Raw genomic sequence first — 24,168 nt, 5'->3', positions numbered from 1 at the left:
TCTGGGTCTTTGTAAATCTTTTCCTGGCTGGTAGTGAGAGCCTACTGCAAAACGCTACTTGGATGTTTTACTTTTCAACTGAGATTTAATAAGTATGTTTTGACTCCTTTGGGATTTGTGGGTGACCCCAACCCATCTTTTGTTTGAAATAATTAACATCATTTTGTGGCTTCTCGAAGCAAGTTTTGGGCTTCAAGTAAGCAGACCTGGGTTTCTGCGGATGAGTGAGTAGTTTGAGGGACCTCTCTTACATCTAAGTGCGTATTCCAGTGTCAGTGGGATGCAAGAGATTTATCTGTGGCCGTCGCTGGAAGTATGTTTCACCCCAGAGAAGTTTCTGGAGATGTATGTAGAGAACGCTCACCTAGGAATTGAAGGGTGTAGAGGGAGTGTTGAAGGGGTGTTCTGGTATTCTTTATCCCACGTTGCCTCCCCCAACATGGAACCCACGTTGACTTTATCCATAACAGTGCCTATTAAGCCACAAAACCTCGAGAAACAGGGCAGTAAAAAATAACGAAATGCAATATTCAGAATACATGGAAAAGCAATGATTTACTTTAATTCTGGGGACCAGCAATAATACACCTGCCTTGGAACAGGGGATGGCATAATGTTGGCATAACATTGGGGGTTTAATAATTTTTGACCACATTTTATAGACCCTTTCCTGCAATTAATGCTAAATAAAGTCAACATCTTCTCCACCTGCTGCTGCGTTTGGGGTTTGTATGGAGTGCACCCACTCTCCTCCATTACCCGGTCTATCGCAGTTCTTGTTTAACTTGTTCTTCTTTCATTTTTTTCTCCTCGATAATCCCCAGGACTATCACATGCACTGTTTGTGGTTTGTAAGGTTTTCCATTCCTTTTTAAAAAAGAGTTGAGCTAATTGAATTCAGTGCCACCCGTCCCATAGCTGTGATCATAAGGCCACCTCTGCAGAGCTGGTGCCTAAGTGCATGTTCTCCCTTAATGGTTTGGTATAATTTTTCTCTCATCTCTATTTTTAATTAAAATATTTAAAATAGATAACCAACAAGGACCTACTGTGTAGCACAGGGAACTCTGCCCAATACCATGTAATAACCTAAATGGGAAAAGAATTTGAAAAAGAACAGATACGTGTATATGTAGAACTGAATCACTCTGCTGTTCACCTGAAACTATCACAACATTGTTAATCAAGTATACTCCAATATAAAATAAACAGTTTAATAATTAATGTGAATGGCTGTTCCTACACACACACACACACACACACACACACACACACACACACATGCTGCTATTCTTTTATTCTTTATCTTTCTTAGGTAGAGTCTTGAAGCATTTAGTTTTCCTAGAGAATAAGATTCTCTATGTTCATGTAAATTTTAGCCCTTTCTGTCCCACTGATGTCTTGTTTTGAGAATTATTCGGCAACCACTGGGGGCTCTGGTCCAGGATCTCAGGATGAAATAAACACTGGGCAGGTCATAAAACGTAAGTTTGAAGGTTAGGAAAGAGAAGATCACCTGCATTGTAGTCTTTGTCTCCTCTTAGCCGTGTTGAGAAGGAAAGCAGTGCAAGACTAACATGAATCTTCATTTTGCAAAGATCAAGGTTAACCCACAGAGACGCAACTGACACAACCACTGACACAACCGTATTCCTGAGTTTAGACGTGTGTGTGTGTGTGTGTGTGTGTGTGTGCGCGCGCGCGCGCGCTTTGGGGAGACGGAGTTGAAAGCTACAAAAACCATTAGCAATTCCTAGTTGATTCAAATCAGTCTCAACATTTTTCAAAATCTCGCCTAGATGCTTGCACTATTTTAGACTGCAGTGAGGCGATTAATTCACACAGGGGGCTGTTTATTTAATTGTAGTAACGGTAAATAAAGCCAATCTGTCTAATCTCCTATTTTTGAGTTTTTAAATACCAAATGGTGAATGGTAAGCAAGGCTGCTAGTTTTATAGCTTCATGAATTAGTTCAGCTGAAAAATATTCTGCCCTTTTCCATTTGGGAGCCAGCGGGGGGCCGGCGGGGTGAGGGTAAGGGTAGGGCAGGATTTGTTAGCCAGCACTAATCGGTTCTTGGCCTCTAGCAATTCTCTGTGGCAGAAGAAAGGGAAGAGATAATTATTCCCCTTAATTGTTGCATCAATGACTGCATTTAGAACCCTCTCCTTAAAGGCTGAGCAGATTTCCCAGAGAATATTCTCAACCCTTCACTGATCTGATTTTGGAGTAAATGAATGTTCTGAAAATATCTGCTAGCGAAGTTTTGTTTGCCTGGGACTCTCAGAGACAAGGATGCTCCAGTGGCTTCAGAGGGGTGAACTTTCTCATATCTGTCACCAGGCTGGGTTTTTGCATCTTTGCAGTGGGGTCTTCTGACAGGAATGACCAAGGAGTAGGATCCAAAGGCCACTTTCCTTATTCCTTTATCTTTCTCCCCATCCTGGCCTCCTGCCCTTCCTTGCTGTCATTCTCATTTGAAGTTGTGGATTTGTGACTTTAGGAATAAATGAGTGAGAAGAAAAACAGAGGAGAGAAAGAAGACAACACAGACGCCATAATTACCATCTTCCTGAAAGGAATTTGAGGTCTTTATGGGTATCTGACAATACATGCCAAGAAAACATGTGGCTCTAACTGATTTTCCTCTCTGATCTATCAGTATTGGAAGGTCAATGTCTTTGGGTTCTGTGGAAACGAGCAACCATTGCTCAGGAGCTCAATTTTGTCAACAGATCCTGAAAAATACACTAGCTTACCCACAATTCCTGTTTCCTGAGATGCTTCCCCAATCCTTTGAGGTTGACCTCTTCCAGGAAGCCTTCCTGACCACCCCTCCTCAGCTGGTGACTCCCTCTGCTGTGTCTTGTGGTGAGTTTACTGACTGATCCCTAAGTTTAACATGCCTTGTTTATTTTTGTAAGTATATTAATTTTTCTGATTATAAATATATATTTGCATGTTAGTTTCCAGAGAAAGAAGAGTGCTTAAGAAAGTCTAAGGAATAAAAAACAAAACAAAATAAGTGCAAACCCTCCTCCTTTATTTCATAGCCCAGGGGTCGAATGAGAAGGGGAATCAATCTAGTGACTTGGGAAACCCCTTGGAATTGAATGCTAGCTCTAACTAGGACTGCCTAGCTGGGTGCCCCTGAGTGATTTTTTTTTTAATCAATTAATTAATTTTTTGGCTGCGTTGGGTCTTCATTGCTGTGTGAGGGCTTTCTCTAGTTGCGGTGAGCGGGGGCTACTCTTTGTTGCAGTGCGCAGGCTTCTCATTGCGGTGGCTTCTCTTGTTGCAGGGCACGGGCTCTAGGTGCTCGGGCTTCAGTAGTTGTGGCTCACAGGCTCTAGAGCGCAGGCTCAGTAGTTGTGGCGCATGGGCTTAGTTGCTCCGCGGCATGTGGGATCTTCCCAGACCAGAGATCGAACCCATGTCCCCTGCATTGACAGGTGGATTCTTAACCACTGTGCCGCTGGGGAAGTCCTGCCCCTGAGTAATTTAACTGACCACTCTGAGTCTGTGTCTCCAATGTAGTTTGGGGATAATAATAGAATTACTTCATAGTTCATCATGAGGTTAAATGAGTTAAGCTATATGTGAAAGTCTCAGGATATTTCTTGCCTGCCGTATCACACAGCAAGCCCTATATAAGCCTTAACTACTGTTATGATGATCCTGGTAACCATGTAATGTCTGTCTTTCCTTGTCTAGCCCTTCCTCTTTGCACTGGCTGCCAGAATGCTTAGTTAAAGATGTAGTATATAGCATTTTATTGAATGAATCTGGCTTATCCCTACCTTAATCTTATGCTTGTATTTGTCATTTTGTTTGCATTGTCTTTGTAATTTATTTTAATGCATTTTAATTTTTTATATTATATGCAGTTTTCTAAACTGACATAAACCTTTTCTGAAACAAAAAAGGGCATCCAATTCATAACTAAACAAGCTTTCTATTTTCAGAGATCTTTGTATGGGCATGGCTTTTCTCTCCTACCACATGGCAGCAATGCTAAGGCAGAAATCATATCTTAACTTTCTTATGTCCCCCATTGCTCTTTGAAATTCTTTTTTTGTACATGATAAGACTGAATAATTTGTTTGCTGGGTGTTTCTAAGGTCTTTCCATTTTTATGAGTTTCTATTATTGGTATGTATTGGAATAAAAGTATGGGAATAAAAGAGTCACGTTTTGCATTTTGGTTCATCTCATTTCATTAGAGTTGAATACAAAGAAGTATCATGATGTCCTTTAGGCTTGGCCCAGTGTTCTTTTAGGACTTAGGTTTTCTCATAATGTCAACGGTAAGACATCCCACAAGCAATACTGACAGAGTATAAGTCCTATAATCAAATGGAAAAGAACTTCCAGTTCATTTCATTTAACCTCTTCTTTTACTAAAGAGAAAACTGAGTTCTAGAGCGTTTGGCATTGTTTGGGGTTGATAATAAAGTGAGAGTTAGAACTTGGGGCTCTTTACTTCACATCCACTCTTCTTGCCAGGAGTACCTTGATTTGAAAATGTTCCTTTACTTTGATTTAGATCCTGTAGTAGCATTTCCAGCGTGTTCCTTGGGATTACTTAAGTAAACTCATTAGTAAGATGAAAATAACTTTTCTATGTGTGTGTGTATGTAGGGGGGGTGATATTTCTTATTTTCAGAAAATATTTTTCTGGTTTCTTACATGAACACCAAAGCCACAAAAGTTGTGTATACAGAATATGCATCACAGATCCATCTCGGAGAGTAAGAAATTAGAAACAACATAAATGGCCCTCAAGAAGGACATACTAAAAGACAGTGGTACGTCCATAAATACAATAGAAAGTTTTGCTGTCATTATAAAGGAAGACACAAATCTATATGCACTGGTGTTAAGACAATAGCTAATATTTAATGAGCATTTATTAAGTTTAACTACTAAAAGGCTTAGATAGAGTATTTCCTTTAAGTCTCAGAACCACACCATTGATTGGTTGTCTTTCTACTGGGACTTAAAAAGGTTGGGTAGTTTTCTCAATCCACTCTAAAGTTCCTTTCTAGAATCTATGCACTTCACCCTTCTGCTCTCCCAACTTACATGGAAATATCTATGATATATGGTTGTGAAATATAAAACAAAACTGGTAGCATAAGGATTTTTTTGAGTGTGTGTGTGCTTAATTATGTGGTATGTGTGCCTATCTGTAGACACATGCCTAAAAAGTTTTGGAAGTATATACATGGAAACCACTAGCCAGTTATCTGGGCAGCGGGTTTACGGATAACCTTCACTTTCTTTGTATTTTCAACATCCCTGGAATTGTTCCATAGTTGTTATATCTACATGCATACCTATGTGTGTTTAACGTTTAAAGTTGAACACTTAAAGTTAAATAAAATAATAACACTAAAAACAGCAGCGAAGCTGCCAGTTCGTACAAAAGGAAGACCCCATCAAATGAATTATTAAGACCTTGCCCTAAATAAAAGCACCTTAAAAACTTGACTTTCTGAATTCAACTTGGATTTTGTTTTCTATTTTTCAAAGTGGCCTGTGGGAGTGAACATAAACTTCGGTCACTTTCCAGATGCATCCAGCCCTCTGAATATGGGCTGCAGAGAGGCAAGGCAGGGGGTGGGAGAGCCTGGGACCCCCACCTGAGCACCCAGCTCCCGAGGTCTCCTTATGACCCTGGTTCAACCTGCCTTGATTTTCCACGGGGAAGCTGACGTGGAAATGACTCTTTTGGAAAGGGATTTTCAAAGTGGACTTCGCTCCAACTCGGCAAATAATTAACTTTTCATCCTCTCATAAAATTGAGACTGTGGCTGGTTCAAAGCCCAGGACCCCGGGCCTTAATTGAATTAACTCGGTTTTCCATCCTTGTGAAGGATCATTCCAAACCATAACATTTAGCAAGGGCTGCCCTTCCTGGCGAGAACATAAGCGTCCATTGAGAGGAAGATCGCAGACTCAGGACTGTGGCACGCAAATTGGGCCTGAGTGGAAAATGGGACACTCTCCGAAGGGGACAAACACTTTCTGTTTCCTACACTTTAAAGTTCAATTTGAATGCGTCTCCACACGACGCCGAGTCCGCCAAAGCAAAGAGAGCAGCCAGTCCCCTGGGCTCCCCGGCCGCGGCGCACACCTGGCTCTTCACCCCTGCGCTTCTCATCTGCTACTTTCTTCACCTGGAATGGATGCTCTTGCCTCTCTTCTCCACGCGACTGCCTGCCCGTCACCTCCATTCAGACCTCATTTGCCCCAGTCCTCCTTAGCTCTTGCGCCTTGATTTGGACTCCATTTGTGTCCCCTCTATGTATGCATCTGCACCCCTCGCTTTCTGAAACGAAATGTATTTCACCAACTTCAGGTTAAAGCGCTGTCATGCGCAGAGGAGGTCCGAATGGTCAGTGATGGAAGTCATTCTCCCAAACTGAATGAGTTGAAGTAAGACAGTCTTCGATGATGTGTATGTCCAACAACTGTATGTACAGAGGAGCTAAAGCAATAACAACAACACATAAAACAAAGGGCTTGCAATTAAACTGTAAGTTCCCGGAGGGCAGAGAGCGGTCTCCTCTTTATTAAGATCTCTGCGTGCCTTTGCATACTGCTGTGCATGGCTGAAACACTCGATAAATACTTGGTCGATCACACATTGTCTGCAAACCAAGAATAGGACATCTCCCATGCCTGAAACCTGGCACAACTTAGATTCAAAAATATGGCTTTAAGTAAATTTAAATTCTTGAAAGCGAAATTGTAAAGCAGTTGGAAGTGTTTTTCTTTTCTTTCAAAATCTTTCTGGTCTTGTTTTGAGAGGCTTTTGCCTTTGAGGTAATCTCTTAAAGACCACTAAAATCTACTCAACCACAGAACATTCAGGCATGCTGAACCTTGGAATTAGTGATCCGCCGAAGGAAATGTAGAATTAAGTTCTAATATTGAAGCTGACACTTGGGCTTCATCTCTGGGACTGTGCAGGAAAAGTCTGTCTGTGTGGGATAAGAAATATAATTTGTGATTCAAGGTCAGCGGAGGAAAACCCTGGGGTTTATTTTATTTGGATTGTGTTTCTGAAATTTTTATTTGCACTGGCTTACTCGGTCTCTCTCTGTAGACCCCATTTCTAAAGACAATGTTGGATGTATGAAGGCTTTGGAGGTGACGCTCCAGTTTGTACACATGTGATCAGGAGGCTATGCTTATGGATTTGTAAGAGAGTAATGAGGTTCGTATTCTAGTGGAGTACCTACCTAGAGCAGGGTGGGGAACATCTAGAAACTCAGCCAGGCTTTCAGGGAATCAGGACCCTTTTCCCTGCTCTGTCCTGTAACCTCTCTTCAGCTAGTGCCCGCCCCACCCCCACCCACTTTGCTTCTGTGTAAGTCCCTCCCTGTTATTCCAAGCCAAACATCTTGACTTCCAGCTCTGGTTCTTAAGAACTGCATTTTGCCAGACTACATTTTTCCTCCAAATTTTCTTCAACAATTTGATCTATCGGTTTTAAGGAAAAGTATGGGAAACTAGTAAAAGCCCATTGAAGGTGGCAACCTTTATAGAGAGAAAAAAAGTCCTTTCTAGGAGGTGGTCCCTCAGCATAAATATCAGACACCTGGATGTGTGTGGCTGACATGCAATGTTAGGAGCTGTTCGTGGTTTTTAATTAAGGGAAAAAAATGGGGTTGAGAATAGGTAGTTCTTCAGGATTCCATTCTTTCTGCTTCTACTTCAGATAAGGACGTGGTGAAAATACGATAACTTGTTATTGGCCATATCTGAAAGCAAAGAGGAAAGCCGATTCTCTCCTATTTATCATAAGCCTAACTGCCATTTCTGCATAAATAAAAGGGTGTGAGACTGTGATGTGGGGAGAGGGTAAGGATGCAGGGAGCATCACAGATGCTAGAAGGGGAACTGAAGGAACATGGTGGTGTTGGTAATGGTGATGATGATGATGTTGAGGATGACAGTAACAGCTGTCCTGCGTTGAGTCCTTTTTACATGCCAAGCTCTTTCATGTGTTTTAACTCATTAAATCCAGGCAACAACCTGACCCAGTAAGTTCTAGTCTTAATGCAATTTTACAGATGAAGAGAAAAGTTATTTTGTCCAAATTACAGAGTCTGCATTCACACTTATGTGTAGCTAACTCTAGACTAGCTTACATTCTTTTTTTTATTTTTTATTTTTGCGGTACATGGACCTCTCACTTCTTGTGGCCTCCCCCGTCGCGGAGCACAGGCTCCGGACGCGCAGGCTCAGCGGCCATGGCTCACGGGCCCAGCCGCTCCGCGGCATGTGGGATTTTCCCGGACCGGGGCACGAACCCACGTCCCCTGCATCGGCAGGCGGACTCCCAACCACTGCGCCACCAGGGAAGTCCTAGACTAGCTTACATTCTTATCCAGGGTGAAATTTAGGGAGCCCATTGCAACATTACTTTTTCTCCCTTTTCGCTTCAAGTGCTTCTCATTCTTTTTTTCTTTTTTTTTGCATACTTTCCCATCTGAACTTGATTCTTTTCTTCAGGAATAAATATGTTTAGAGCTAAATTAGGAAGTGTTGGGAGTGCGCAGTGGCTCGGGCAGTTCTTCCCAGGAACAAGGGTAGAAAGGCAATTGCCTGCAGCCAGCCTAGCCCAAAGCAGAGATGGGCATGGCTGTGTGCTTTCCTTTCCTGAGCTTCATAACATGTGGAAGCCACCTTAGAATTGTCATCCTCCCCACTCCAGATGCTGCCATGGAAAACCTTTCTTCCCATCCTGGTTAGCTACTAGCCTATCAATCTGAGATCAGCATTATTAAAGCTGAGGGGTATCCTGTGTTTTTCCAGTAAGAAAAATGGACTGCACAGGGACAAATACCCAGTCTTTCCTAACTTTCTACCAGTGTGCTGCTGCACTCAGAGTGGCTGGGTTTGCAGTCACAGAGTTCACTGAGTTCATATCTTCTCAGTTTATGTGCAGATCCATAAACCAGGAGTAATAATAACTACTTCAGAGGGTTTTTAGGAGGACTACATGAGATTTTTGAATCGGAAGCATCTTTATAAATGTTCCTGGCACGTCATAGGCACTCAGTGAATGTTATGTGCTATTTCCATTTTTATGGTAGTTGTTATTAACACTATTTTCGGCAAAGGTTAAGGGTGGGGCCGTGGGACGGCATGAAGGTTCTGTAACTAAGCCGACCAACCAGGAGCATCAGTCTGTCCGGAAATTGGAATGATCAGCTGCCACAACTGTGTGATTTCCATCCGAGAGGCAACTCTGAGTAACCTGTGTGGTTGCTTGTAGGCAAACCCGGCTTTTACATGACAAATGCATTTTTTAGACCAATCCCTTCCCCAGGCACTGATTCCAAGTCAATAAAATAACTACAGTTCTGCCCTTGAACCCCTTGTTAATCCTCAGCATGTACCCAATTTTAACTTTCCCAGGACTTTTATTTTCTGAGATTGATTATTTTCAGCAGATGGATGGGGTGTCTGTGGCAAAGCATGGCTCACTGTATCCAGAGCTCATATTTCATTAGATAAATATACTGCATGGTGTAACCCAGGGTTCTGCTGGGTACCCAGTCATGGAAGAAGCTTTGAGGAGAGAAGTCAATCAAGTCCCAGGGAGGGAGAGTTATAGACATTGGATTTAGTGTTATGAATGAATACATGGCTGGGAGACTTCTTTATTCAGATACTAGGTGTGTGGGGAGTCAGGCTACCCACTTAGTTACATGTCCCCTCTAAGCTATCACTGAATCTATATGGAAATAATCTTTGGGGAGAAATAAAGCATGCTGTTTACCTTTTAAATAGCCAAGGAAAGATTGTCAGAAAAGGGGGAAATATAGCTGCAAATATTTTTGTATCAGGAAAATTTTCTTCAAATGGACACACATCTTTTTTCAAGTGTTGTAGTTCTGAAGTCTTTTTCAGGTAGTATGGGATTTTCTAAAAAGAATGCTATGGTGCAGAGAAATCACTCCTGAAGGTTATGACTTGGTTCATGTAGGGTCCCAAGAAGTATGCCATGATAACATTCTGACAGGTTCAGTTACCTCATCTTCTATGTTATAATTGTGGAGAGAGAAAGAATTATAGTGTAGACTGACATATACATGTGTGTATCAAGGCTGTAGGTAGCTGTATGTAGAGGGTAAATCTGCAGGTGTGTCAACAAATTAAGATGAATCCAGGGGTTCATTGGCAACAAGTAAATGCTACCAAAACTTAATGTTCTTGAAACATAAAGATCTTAAATCCATGAATAAAACCCTAGATAATAGAAATAAGACATTCCCCAACTTATGGTGTTTTGGCTTATGATTTTCTGACATTACAATGGTGTGAAAGCAATACGAATTTACTACGAATCATACTTCGATTTTGGAATTTTGATCTTTTCCTGGGTGAGTGATATGCAGGACCATCCTCTCTTGTGATGATGGGCAGCTACCAACCAGCCGGGCGATCCTGAGGGTAAACCACCGAATCACCCCATACCCAGACAGTCATTCTGTTTTTCAGTTTCAGTACAGTATTCAACCAATTATATGAGATATTCAGTACTTGATTATAAACTAAGTTTTGTGTTAGATGATTTTGCCCAACTGGTGGCTAATGTAAGTGTTCTGAGCACATTCAAGATAGGCTAGACTAAAATGGTTCAAGATGGCAGAGTAGAAGGACGTGCACTCTCTCCCTCTTGCAAGAGCATTGGAGTCACAACTAACTGCTGAACGATTATCGACAGGAGGATACTGGAACTCACCAAAAAAGATACCCCACATCCAAAGACAAAGGAGAAGCCGCAATGAGACAGTGCGGGGGCGGCGAAATCACAATAAAATCATATCCTGTAACTGCTGGGTGGGTGACTCACAGACTGGAGAACACTTTTACCACAGAAATCCATCCACTGAGCCCCACGTCACGCTTCCCAACCTGGGGGTCCAGCAATGGGAGGAGGAATTCCTAGAGAATCAGACTTCGAAGGCTAGAGGGATTTGATTGCAGGACTAGGCCTAGGGGAAACAGAGACTCCACTCTTGGAGGGCACACACAAAGTAGGGTGTGCAATGGGGACCCAGGGGAAGGAGTAGTGACCCCATAGGAGACTGAACCACACCTACCTGCTAGTGTTGGAGGGTCTGCTGAAGAGGCGGGGTGGTGGTGGTGGCTGTGGCTCACATGGGGACAAGGACACTGGCAGCAGAAGTTCTGGGAAGTACTCCTTGGCGTGAGCCCTCCCAGAGTCTGCCATTAGCCCCACCAAAAAGCCGGGTAGGCTCCAGTGCTGGGTCGCCTCAGGCCAAACAACCAACAGGGAGGGAACCTAGCCCCACCCATCAGCGGACAAGTGGATTAAAGTTTTACTGAGCTCTGCCCACCAGAGCAGCACCCAGTTCTACTCACCACCAGACACTCCCATCAGGAAACTTGCACAAGCCTCTTAGATAGCCTCATTCACCAGAGCGCAGACAGCAGAAGCAAGAAGAACTACAATTCTGCAGCCTGTGGAACGAATTCCACATTCATAGAAAGATAGACAAAATGAAAAGGCAGAGGACTATGCACCAGATGAAGGAACAAGATAAGACCCCAGAAAAACAACTAAATGAAGCGGAGATAAGCAACCTTCCAGAAAAAGAATTCAGAATAAGGATAGTGACGATGACCTGGGACCTCAGAAAAAGAGTGGAGGCAGAGATCGAGAAGATGCAAGAAATGTTTAACAAAGACCTAGAAGAATTAAAGAATAAACACCTAGAAGAAGTAAAGAACAAACAGAGATGAATAATAACTGAAATGAAATACACTAGAAGGAATCAATAGCAGAAAAACTGAGACAGAAGAATGGAGAAGTGACCTGGAAGACAGAATGGTGGAGTTCACTGCCGCAGAACAGAATAAAGAGAAAAGAATGAAAAGAAATGAAGACAGCCTAAGAGAAATCTAGGACAACATTAAACGCAACAATATTTGCATTATAGGGGTCCCAGAAGGAGGAGAGAGAGAAAGGACCTGAGAAAATATTTGAAGAGATCGTCGAGAACTTTCCTAACGTGGGAAAGGAAATAGCCACCTAAGTCCAGGAAGCACAGAGAGTCCCAGGCAGGATAAACCCAAGGAGAAACGCCCTGAGACACATGGTAGTCAAATTGACAAAATTTAAAGACAAAAATTATCGAAAGCAACATGGGGAAAATGACAAATAACATACAAGGGAACTCGCATAAGGTTAACAGCTGATTTCTCAGCGGAAACTCTACAAGCCAGAAGGGAGTGGCACCATATATTTAAAGTGATGTAAGGGAAGAACCTACAACCAAAATTACTCTACCCAGCAAGGATCTCATTCAGATTCAGCGGAGAAATCAAAAACTTTACAGACAAGCAAAAGCTAAGAGAATTCAGCACCACCAAACCAGGTCTACAACAAATGCTAAAGGAACTTCTCTAAGTGGGAAACACAAGAGAAGAAAAGGACCTACAAAAACAAACCCCCCAAAATTAAGAAAACGGTAATAGGAACGTACATGTTGATAATTACCTTAAACGTGAATGGATTAAATGCTCCAACCAAAAGACACAGGCTCACTGAATGGATAGAAAAACAAGACCCATATATATGCTGTCAACAAGAGACCCAGTTCAGACCTAGGGACACATACAGACTGAAAGTGAGGGGATGGAAAATGATATTCCATGCAAATGGAAATCAGAAGGAAGCTGGAGTAGCAGTTCTCATATCAGACAGAATAGACTTTAAAATAAATAATGTTACAAGAGACAAGGAAGGACACAACATAATGATCAAGGGATCGATCCAAGAAGAAGTTATAACAATTATCAATATATATGCACCCAACATAGGAGCACCACAATACATAAGGCAACTGCTAACAGCTCTAAAAGAGGAAATCAACAGGAACACAATAATAGGGGGGGGCTTTAACACCCCACTTAAGCCAATGGACAGATCATACAGACAGAAATTTAATAAGGAAACACAAGCTTTAAATGGGACAATAGAACAGATAGATTTAATTGATATTTATAGATCGTTCCATCCCAACAGCAGATTACACTTTATTCTCAAGTGCACGTGGAACATTCTCGAGGATAGATCACATCTTGGGTCACAAATCAAGCCTTGGTAAATTTAAGAAAATTGAAATTGTATCAAACATCTTTTCCGACCACAACACTATGAGATTAGAAATCAATTCCAGGGAAAAAAATGTAAAAAACACAAACACATGGAGGCTAAACAATATGTTACTAAATAACCAAGAGATCACTGAAGAAATCAAAGAGGAAATCAAAAATACCTAGAGACAAATGACAGTGAAAACACAATGATCCAAAACCTATGGGATGCAGCAAAAGCAGTTCTAAGAGGGAAGTTTACAGCAATACAAGCCTACCTCAAGAAACGAGAAAAATCTCAAATAAACATTCTAACCTTACACCTAAAGGAACTAGAGAAAGAAGAACAAACGAAACCCAAAGTTAGTAGAAGGAAAGAAATCATAGAAATCAGAGCAGAAATAAATGAAATAGAAACAAAACAATAGCAAAAATCAATAAAACTAAAAGCTGGTTCTTTGAGAAGATAAACAAAATTGATAAACTTTTAGTCAGAGTCAACAAGAAAAAGAGGGAGAGAACTGAAATCAATAAAATTAGAAATGAAAAAGAAGACGTTACAATGGAGACCTCAGAAATATAAAGCATCATAAGAGACTACTACAGGCAACTCTATGCCAATAAAATGGCCAACTGGAAGAAACGGAAAAATTCTTAGAAAGGTATAACTTTCCAAGACTGAACCAGGAAGAAATAGAAAATATGAACAGACCAATCACAAGGAATGAAATTGAAAATCTTCCAACAAACAAAAGTCCAGGACCAGATGGCTTCACTGGTGAATTCTATCAAACATTTAGAGAAGAGCTAACACCCATCCTTCTCAAACTCTTCCGAAAAATTGCAGAGGAAGGAACACTCCCAAACTCATTCTATGAGGCCACCATATCACCCTGATACCAAAACCAGACAAAGATATTACAAAAAAAAAAAGAAAATTACAGACCGATATCACTGATGAATATAGATGCAAAAATCTGCAACAAAATACTAGCAAACAGAATCCAGCAACACATTAAGAGGATCATACACCATGATCAAGTGGGATTTACCGCAGGGATGCAAGGATTCTTCAAAATACACAAATCAATCAATGTGATACACCATGTTAACAAATTGAAGAATAAAAACCATATGATCATCTCAATGGAGGCAGAAAAAGCTTTTGACAAAATTCAACACCCATTTATGATAAAAACTCTCCAGAAAGTGAACATAGAGGGAACCTACCTCAACATAATAAAGCCCATGTATGACAAACCCACAGCTAACATCATTCTCAATGGTGAAAAACTGAAAGCATTTCCTCTAAGATCAGGAACAAGCCAAGGATGTCCACTCTTGCCAGTATTATTCAACATCGTTTTGGAATAGTTTTGGAAGTCCTAGCCACGGCAATACAAGAGGAAAAAGAAATAAAAGGAATACAAATTGGAAAAGAAGTACAGCTGTCATTGTTTGCAGGTGACATGGTAGTATACATAGGGAATCCTAAAGATGCCACCAGAAAACTGCTAGAGCTAAGCAATGAATTTGGTAAAGTTGCAGGATACAAAATTAATGCACAGAAATCTCTTGCTTTCCTATACACTAAGAACGAAAGATCAGAAAGAGAAATTAAGGAAACAATCCCATTCACCATTGCAACAAAAAGAATAAAATACCTAGGAATAAACCTACGTAAGGAGGTAAAAGACCTGTACTCAGAAAACAATGACACTGATGAAAGAAATGAAAGATGATGTAAACAGATGGAGAGATATACCAGGTTCTTGGATTGGAAGACGCAATATTGCGAAAATGACCGTACTACCGTACAAAGCAATCTGTAGATTCAATGCAATCTCTATCAAATTACCAATGGCACTTTTTACAGAACTAGAATAAAAAATCTTAAAAAATTTGTATGGACATACAAAAGACCCCGAATAGCCAAAGCAATCTTTAGGGAAAAAAACGGAGCTGGAGGAATCAGACTCCCTGACTTCAGACTATACTACAAAGCTACAGTAATAAAGACAATATGGTACTGGTACCAAAGCAGAAATGTAGATCAATGGAACAGGATAGAAAGCCCAGAGATAAATCTATGCACCTATGGTCAACCAATCTATGACAAAGGAGGCAAGGATATACGGAGAAAAGACAGTCTCTTCAGTAAGTGGTGCTAGGAAACCTGGACAGGTACACGTAAAAGAATGAAATTAGGACGCTTCCTAACACCATACACAAAAATAAACTCAAAATGGATTAAAGACCTAAATGTAAGATCAAACACCATAAAACTCTTAGAGGAAAACATAGGAAGAACATTCTTTGACATAAATCACAGCAAGATCTTTTCTGATCCTCCTCCTAGAGTAATGGAAATAAAAAATAAACAAATGGGTTCTAATGAAACTTAAAATCTTTTGCACAGCAAAGAAAACTATAAACAAGACAAAAAGACAACCCTCAGAATAGGAGAAAATATTTGCAAACGAATCAATGGACAAAGGATTAATCTCCAAAATATATAAACAGATCATGCAGCTCAATATTAAAAAAACAAACAACCCAATCCAAAAATGGGCAGAAGACCTAAACAGACATTTTTCCAAAGAAGACATACAGATGGCCAAGAGGCACATGAAAAGCTGATCAACATCACTATTAGAGAAATGCAAATCAAAACTACAATGAGGTATCACCTCACACCGGTCAGAATGGCCATCATTAGAAAATCTACAAACAACAAATTCTGGAGAGGGTGTGGAGAAAAGGAAACCCTCTTGCACTGTTGGTGGGAATGTAAGTTGATACAGCCACTATGGAGAACGGTATGGAGGGTCCTTAGAAAACTAAAAATAGAATTACCATATGACCCAGCAATCCCACTACTGGGCGTATACCCAGAGAAAACCATAATTCAAAAGGACACATGCACCCCAGCGTTCATTGCAGCACTATTTACAATAGCCAGGTCATGGAAGCAACCTAAATGCCCAACGACAGACGAATGGATAAAGAAGATGTGGTACATATATACAGTGGAATATTACTCGGCCATAAAAAGGAACGGAATTGGGTCATTTGTAGAGACATGGATGAATCTAGAGACTGTCCTACAGAGTGAAGTAAGTCAGAAAGAGAAAAACAAATATTGTATATTAATGCATATATGTACAATCTAGAAAAATGGTACAGATGAACTGGTTTGCAGGGCAGAAATAGAGACACAGACGTAGAGAACAAACGTATGGACACCAAGCGGGGGAAAACGGGGGGTGGTAGTGGTGGGATGAATTGGGAGATTGGGATTGACATAAATACACTAATATGTATAAAATAGGTAACTAATAAGAACCTGCTGTATTAAAAAATATAAAATAAAATTCCAAAAAATGAAGGTAGGCTAGACTAAGCTATGATGTTTGGTAGGTTAGATATATTAAATGCATTTTCAACTTAATGATATTTTCAACTCAGGGTGGGTTTATTGGGATGTAGCCCCATCATAAGTCAAGAAATGTCTGTACAGGGAAATGTTACGGCCATTCACAAAGAGAAAAATACAAATGGCCAGTAAACATCTGAAAAATGTTCAGTCTTAATAGCAATTAAAGAAAGGAAAGTTAAGGGCTTCCCTGGTGGTGCAGTGGTTGAGAGTCCGCCTGCCAGTGCAGGGGACACGGGTTCGTGCCCCAGTCCGGGAAAATCCCACATGCCGTGGAGCGGCTGGGCCCGTGAGCCATGGCCGCTGAGCGAGCGCGTCCGGAGCCTGTGCTCCGCAACGGGAGAGGCCACGGCAGTGAGAGGCCCGCATACCGCAAAAAAAAAAAAAAGAAAGAAAGGAAAGTTAACATGGCATTCTGTTTTCACGTATCATTGGAGATTTTAAGTGACCTTTAAACTTTCACTTTAAGTGCAGGCTGACTGTACTGAGATGACCAGGTGTCTATTCATGCACCAGCACCACTGTGTAAAGTTATTATGGCTTCATGATACATTTTATTATGTAGTTGTTCTCTAATGCAGGTTGCTGGTATTCGTTTTCCAGGGATTTATTAGTTATTTTTGCACATTTTTTTTCCCAAAATAAACTTTAGAATCATTCTTTCAAGTTTCAAAATATACCTTTGATGTTTTGATGGGACAAGTATTAATCATCTATATTAATTATAGATTAATTTAGGAAGAAATGACACTTTACAGTATTGCCTTCCATCTTGAAAGCATTTAGGTTTCTTAGTTGAGCATGGCTTGGTCCTCCATGCCATCACCTCATCTAGAGCAAGGAGCACCTTAGAGGCAAGGAACTGTGGATAAGCTGCTGTGCAGTGACTGACACATCATAGTTACTTCACTCATGAATGAAGGAGTGAGCCAAGTGAAAACAGTAATTACAAAAATGAGTTCACCTCAATTACGTCACCGTTGAGCTACGACCTGTCCATTGGGGATCCTGATGGATGGTGATCCTTCCATTCCTGGCTCACGTCATGTTGTCTTACTCCTCTGGGTCTGGACACTTGAGGTCCCCTTTGCTGGAATCACTTCCCTGGACTCCTTCTCCCTGCAGCAAACTTTATCTATTTCCTATTGGACTATCAGGTCTCAGATTAGGGTTACTCATTCCAGGAGGCATCTACAGATTCTCCCCCTAAAATTAAAGTTGACATCCACCCCATAGTATCAGTATTTCCTCTGTGATTTAACAAACCATCCCTGCTCTCGCTCCCAACAGACACACTGTTTTCTAAAAGACAACCAAACATGATGGCTTTGAAGCCAAGCTGCCTGGTGGCACATGTCTCCATTATGTGCTACCATGTGACTTTGGAGGATAGTTGTTAGACTTCACATATATAGGAATTTAACAGGGGTCATAAAAGTACCTCCTACATAGAGTCATTATAAGGATCAAGCATATTAACATACATAAAACGTTCAGAAGAAAATCTGCCACATTGCACTCCAAAAGTGCTTGCTATCATTATTACTTATTCTTATATAAGATATTCTTGTATAAACTATTCCTATAAGTTGCCAGAACACAGTCTGTTTTTTATTCATTGCTTTATCCTCAGTGTCTAGAGCAGTGCTAGGTATGTAAGTACTCAATAAATGTTTGCTAAACTAATGACTTAGTATATTAGATCTACCTTGACTCTGCTTCTCCTTAAGGCAATGTTTCATTGATTTAACGAATGATTTATTTGACTATCCTTGTAGAATGCTGTATTGTATTCTTGGTAACTTGTCGATTCTTTACATTGAAGGTAGGTTGGAGATTCTTTATATCTTCCTTCCTCTTTCCCTTTCTTTCTTTCTTTCTTTCTTACTTTCTTTCTTTCTTTCTTCCTTCCTTCCTTCCTTCCTTCCTTTCTTTCTCTTCCTTTCTTTCCTTTCTTCCTTCCTTCCTTCATTCCTTCCTTTCTTTCTCTTTCTTTCTTTCTTTCTCTCTCTCTTTCTTTCTTTCTTTCTTTCTTTCCCTCTCTCTTCCTTTCTTCCTTCCTTCCTTCCTTCCTCCCTCCCTCTCTCTCTCTCCCTTTCTCTCTCTCTCTCTTTCTTTCTTCGCTTCTGGATTGAAGCAAATTACAGCTGCTTAATGGACTGCTTAAGAGGTAGTGAGACCCTTATCACTACATAGTGAGATCCTTATCACTAGAGGCATTTCAATACCTGATAAGAGGTTATGCTGGATGATGTTTCCAGGTCTGCAATTTGTGATTCTATATCGTTTCTTCTCAGTGCACTTAATAAGGGCAGTTACATGAAACAGTAGTCTCAACTGGTTTTCCACCTATAGCTTATATTAGGTTAAATGCATTTTGCATATGTTTAAGACGACTCTTGTAATGGCAAATATAACCTTACCATTTTCCTGACTCTCATGGGGGATTCTGTGACATCAGGTGCTGGAAATGCATTTAAACCCACCCTGCAATTGTTTGGTGCCATTCCATACATTTTACCAGTCATTTAACTTGGTCAGTTTTTAATAATACAAATATATTGTATAAAGTGACACTGCAATTTGAGCAAGGCACATAATATTTTACAAACCTCAGATTTGGAAAAAGGAGAAAGTACATTTTTTTCCCCTCTGCTACCCACAGATACAAAGACTGGGAAGAATTCTGGGCAAGAAATCAGGAAGCCTGAGTTCTAACGTAAGGTTCTTCTATTGATAAGATGGGGAAAGGGATTTTCATATTTTTTCTGCACATGAAAATTCATAGTGCAAAGTAGCCTTTGCCGATTGTGAGGCTTTCACAGACACCTGGAGCTGGGGCCCTCTTGCATAATGTCATTTGTAGTTGACCTATGATGCATCAAGGGCTACTAAAATAGTCCCCAGCCTAGTAGAGACCCAGGGCTGAGAGGAGCATTCTGACTTGGTCTGGCTTTGCACATGAGTTCAGAGCCTGGGTGAAAACAGGATGTGGGCTCCTGATTATTGTGCTAAAGACTGAAAGCATTTGCCTAAGCCCTGGGGCTTCCAGGTGAGGTTCTGTCTCTGTCTCCCAGTGTCCCTTCCCCAGGACATAAACAGAACTCTTACCGCCTAATGGCAGAAATTCACTGAGTTACCCCGTGACTTCCGGTGTAAGTCGCCTCCTTCTGCTCTCCCGTTGTGGATTCTGTTTTCTCCAAAGAATGCTGTATCCTGTCAGCCTAGAGAAAAAAATGTTCTTGTTGCAAAAACATATAATGAATCAAGTGACCTCCACCCCCTGGTCACCCAGACCGTGTGGTTTTGAGTCTGCTGTGGAAAATGAGATCTTTGCAACAGCATATTCAGACGTTCCCTGATACCTTCACCCTCCTGCCTTATGTAAGTCAGGGCCCCCGATCTACCTCTCAGGATATCCAGTGCTTTCCTTTTATAGTACTTGACACAATTTAGGTGATTATTTGATCATTAGCTCTCTCCCCTTCTAGATGTAAAACCCATAAAGACAATAAGTGCGCCTGTTTTGTTCACCAGCTTTTTTCTCAGCAGCAAACACGATGCTTGGAACAGTAGGCATCCAAGAAATAACTTGTTCAGACTTTCATTTTGTTTGTTTGTTTGTTTGTTTGGCCATGCTGTGCGGCTTGCGGGATTAGTTCCCCAACCAGGGATTGAAGCCGGGCCCTTGGCAGTGAGAGCGTGGGGTCCTTCTGGTTTTGTTTTTGTTCAGCATATAGCGGTATTGGATTAGTTGGGGGTGGTATGGGCCTCTGATCCTGAGAAAGTTTTGATCCAAACAAGACTTCACACTTCTCTCATTGACTTATTGCTATCAATTAAGTGCCAGTTCTTTTGGAATTTCTGGTTTTGTTTTTTTATTGCGGTACGCGGGCCTCTCACTGTTGTGGCCTCTCCCGTTGCGGAGCACAGGCTCCAGACGCGCAGGCTCAGCGGCCATGGCTCACGGGCTCAGCCGCTCCGCGGCATGTGGGATCCTCCTGGACCGGGGCGCAAACCCACGTCCCCTGCATCGGCAGGCGGACTCTCAACCACTGCGCCACCAGGGAAGCCCCTGGAATTTCTGTTTTGCAATTTTTCTGCTAAGGTGAGTATGGGTGCAGAAAAGTTTTTAACTATTGTATGGTCAAATGCATTGAGGGGAAAATGTACAGTGCCTACCATTTACGTCCTGTGGGCATGCAGTAGGTTTCAATGTGTGATTGTCCTGTCAGTTCTTCAGGATTTCCTAAGAAAATGAAAAGAATTGGGGGTTTAGCTTGAATCAAGTAGAAGAGAGCGTAAAGTGAGTTCTTCCAGCTCTCTTAAGTTCAGCTCATGTGCTATGTGTAGCTTGGGTTTGACCTGGGGTGGAATCATTCCTTAGATAAATGGCGTGCAGGGGCTGGATTTAAACCACACACATAGAGCTATGGTGAAGGGATCAAGCTGGGAATTTCTTTTTTTTTTTTTAAATATTTATTTATTTATGGCTGCATTGGGTCTTCGTTGCTGCGCGCGGGCTTTCTCTAGCCGCGGTGCGCAGGCTTCTCATTGTGGTGGCTTCTCTTGTTGCGGAGCACGGGCTCTAGGCATGCAGGCTTAGTAGTTGTGGCTCGCGGGCTCTAGAGCATAGGCTTAGAAGTTGTGGCACACGGGCTTAGTTGCTCCACGGCGTGTGGGATCTTCCCGGACTGGGGCTTGAACCCGTGTCTCCTGCATTGGCAGGTGGATTCTTAACCACTGAGCTACCAGGGAAGCCCAAGCTGGGAATTTCTTGACAGTGATTGGTGGAAATAGGTCACCTCTTTCTTGTGTCATAATGGAACTTTTCTTTTTTCGTTCTTCTTTCCCTCCCCCTGCCCCAAGGGTGGTACATCTTTTCAAGTGCTCCTTTGCCATCCCTTTCTCCTTCTTTTCCCTCTGCATTATCATCTTTTGTCTGTATAGAACACATAGTAGAGAGCATCCAGAATTTTTCTGAAATGTTCTACAGTCCAGACACTTGGCCAAATCAATTTTTGTTGTTTTTGATCAGGATGAAGGAAGTTCAGTTTTCCAGAGCAGAAAAGCATTAATAGGGCAAACCTATATGGAGTCCTTTCAATTCCTCGTGAAATAGTCAGAAACAGGCAACAGGCAGTAAGAGCTTTCTTCCTTTTTTTTTTTTTTTAAGTGACTGCAACCACCATGCTAAACTAATTATATCATTTCCTAAATTATTTGGAATGTGTATTTGTAGAACTATACATGTGTACTGATCTATCTATACTTTTAGGGAAAACAAGTCAGTAGTTAACCAACTTCTTTTTAAAGTCAAATAATTCCAAATGCAGCAGATCTTTTCCAAATGAATAAGAACCAGAGAAGGGTGGATTTGCGTGCTCCGAGGATCTGATTTTATAGCTCACTTACTTCACTCACTGTGCTTCCATCTCAGGGCTGGGATCACACCTGATAAGGTACTTGGGCAGTTGGTTCTGGTTTCAACTTAAGTCTTATAATCCAACTTTATTTAGATTTTTTTGGTTAAATATTACAGTCTTTGCTAATGCTATCTTATGATATTTATGTTGTCCAGGTTTGCTGCCTTTCTTTCTCTGTGGTTTGCAGATTGACAAGGGAGACTCATCCTGAAATAGGGAGTTTTGTCCCGCTGGCAAATGCAAAATGCCATGAAATATTTAATCATAGGATCTTAAGGCACGTCAGAGGCATGACTGTTGTTTCCCATTGGTCTAGCCTGTTAGCTTTCTCTTCAAGGTTCAAGACATTGAACTGTGTGATGGATACAACTGCTCCAAAATGAGGTTCCTTAGGCGTTTTATAAATAAGGGATTATGTTTTGGATAAGAACCAAAATCGTCCTGCTTGTGTTGAATTCAACCTCATATAAAATTTTTTATTAAAAAAAACCTAATTCATATTGGGACCTTATTTTCTCTTTGTTTGAAACCATGGATGAATCAAGAAACAGTTTAATCCAAATTCCGATTCTTTTTACACATGTAGGAATATCCCACTTTCAAAGGGGGCTGGGCAGAATTCAATAGACCCTAAGAGCCTGTGTTCTCATTCATATCACCCCCACCCCCCCGCCACCTCTCTCTCTCTCTCTCTCTCCCCCTCTCGCGCACACGCGCACACTTTCTACCCCAATCTCTCTCTCTCTTTCCTCTCTTTTCCTTCCTCTCTCTACAAAAATGTGGAAGAAGGAGAAAAGGGTTATTTGGCTGGAACAGATTGGAATTGAGTAAAGTTGAACAAACAGGAATCTTCCACAATGAAATGTAAATTTGTCTAAGCAGCGATGCCAAATATGTTTTTTTTCCTTTCCTTCTCAATGGTAGCAGTAACAGAGCAGCATACTGGCCCAGCAATCAGGAGGGAACCTTGCCCAACTCCTGGTCTTAATGGAATGGAGCCTTAATAACAGCAACAGCAAGCTTCTCGTGGACTGGCAGAGGTTCAGAGTCTCCGTCAGAGCGAGTTCAGTCAGCTCTCCCCACCCTCCTGTCTTTCCTAGCCCTCTCCTTATTTCTACCCCTGTGCCTTCTCATCTTCTCCCTTCCCTTTCCCATCCTCCCTCTCCTTCCCCACGCTGCTTCATCAGTGTTTTCTGGGTGAAGTTTTCTTGATATTTCTCAATGAGGTGATCATTTTGACTTGAGAGGACATCAGATCCAACATATAAAGACTAGTATTCCCAGATCAGATCTACCTAGATAAGGTTACCAAAGGGTTCCCTTACCTCAAAGGGGGTAGATAAGGCCCAGAGACGCTGCATTCTTATTACTTGAGCTTGATCTGTGTGCTCCCCCCTCCCCCTCAAACCAAGAGTTTTGATTTGAGCAAAATGAGCTTTTGCATCCCGATGAGATGCAGTGGTTTAACACACCTGGCTGATACCCAGAAGTCTCCACACCTGGCCTGCATATCCCACTGCAGCCATGTGTTGTGTTTTCTTGTATCCACTGAGAAGACTCTGTGGCCTGGATGATGGTGGTGAAACAGAGCAGGTATTCCTCTTGTTCCTAACAGTAGTGAGACTGTCAAGAGTCACATGGGTCTGAGGCTTCTGGCACTTTGACTTAGGAACATAGGGCATTGGTATCCAAAGGCAGTGCCAATGGTTTTCAGTGTTTCTGAAGTGCTAGATCCCTCAGTGGTGTTTCCTGAGCCCCAGAACACCAAGTCTAGTGGGCTGATGCTTGGGTGGATGTGGGCAGATGATGGAACAAAAATGAAAACATTCATTATAAATTGAACTGAAAGACTTTGATATAAATTCAAAGACACTTAAGAAAGAAAAGTATCATTCTGGCTATCCTTATCTGCCTAGTGAGAATTTTACTCCATGTCAGGTGGACAATTATCAGTTTTCTTTAAAATCAGCTCTGAAAAAAAATCCTGGGATATAGTTTGAGCAGCCTTCTTTGGAAATTTGTCTTGTATTGGCCTTTTGTAGTATTTTTTCTTTCTTTCTAACTGGAGGATCTCATGGTTTAACACATTATTTTTCCCCTTGAAACTGGCTTATTACAGCTGATGAGTCGCCCTTACAAAGTGTCGATTCAACCTTATG

The sequence above is a fragment of the Leucopleurus acutus genome (assembly GCF_964270905.1).
Source record: "Leucopleurus acutus genome assembly, chromosome: 19".
Lineage (NCBI taxonomy): Eukaryota > Metazoa > Chordata > Mammalia > Artiodactyla > Delphinidae > Leucopleurus > Leucopleurus acutus.
This window is presented reverse-complemented; position numbering follows the sequence as displayed.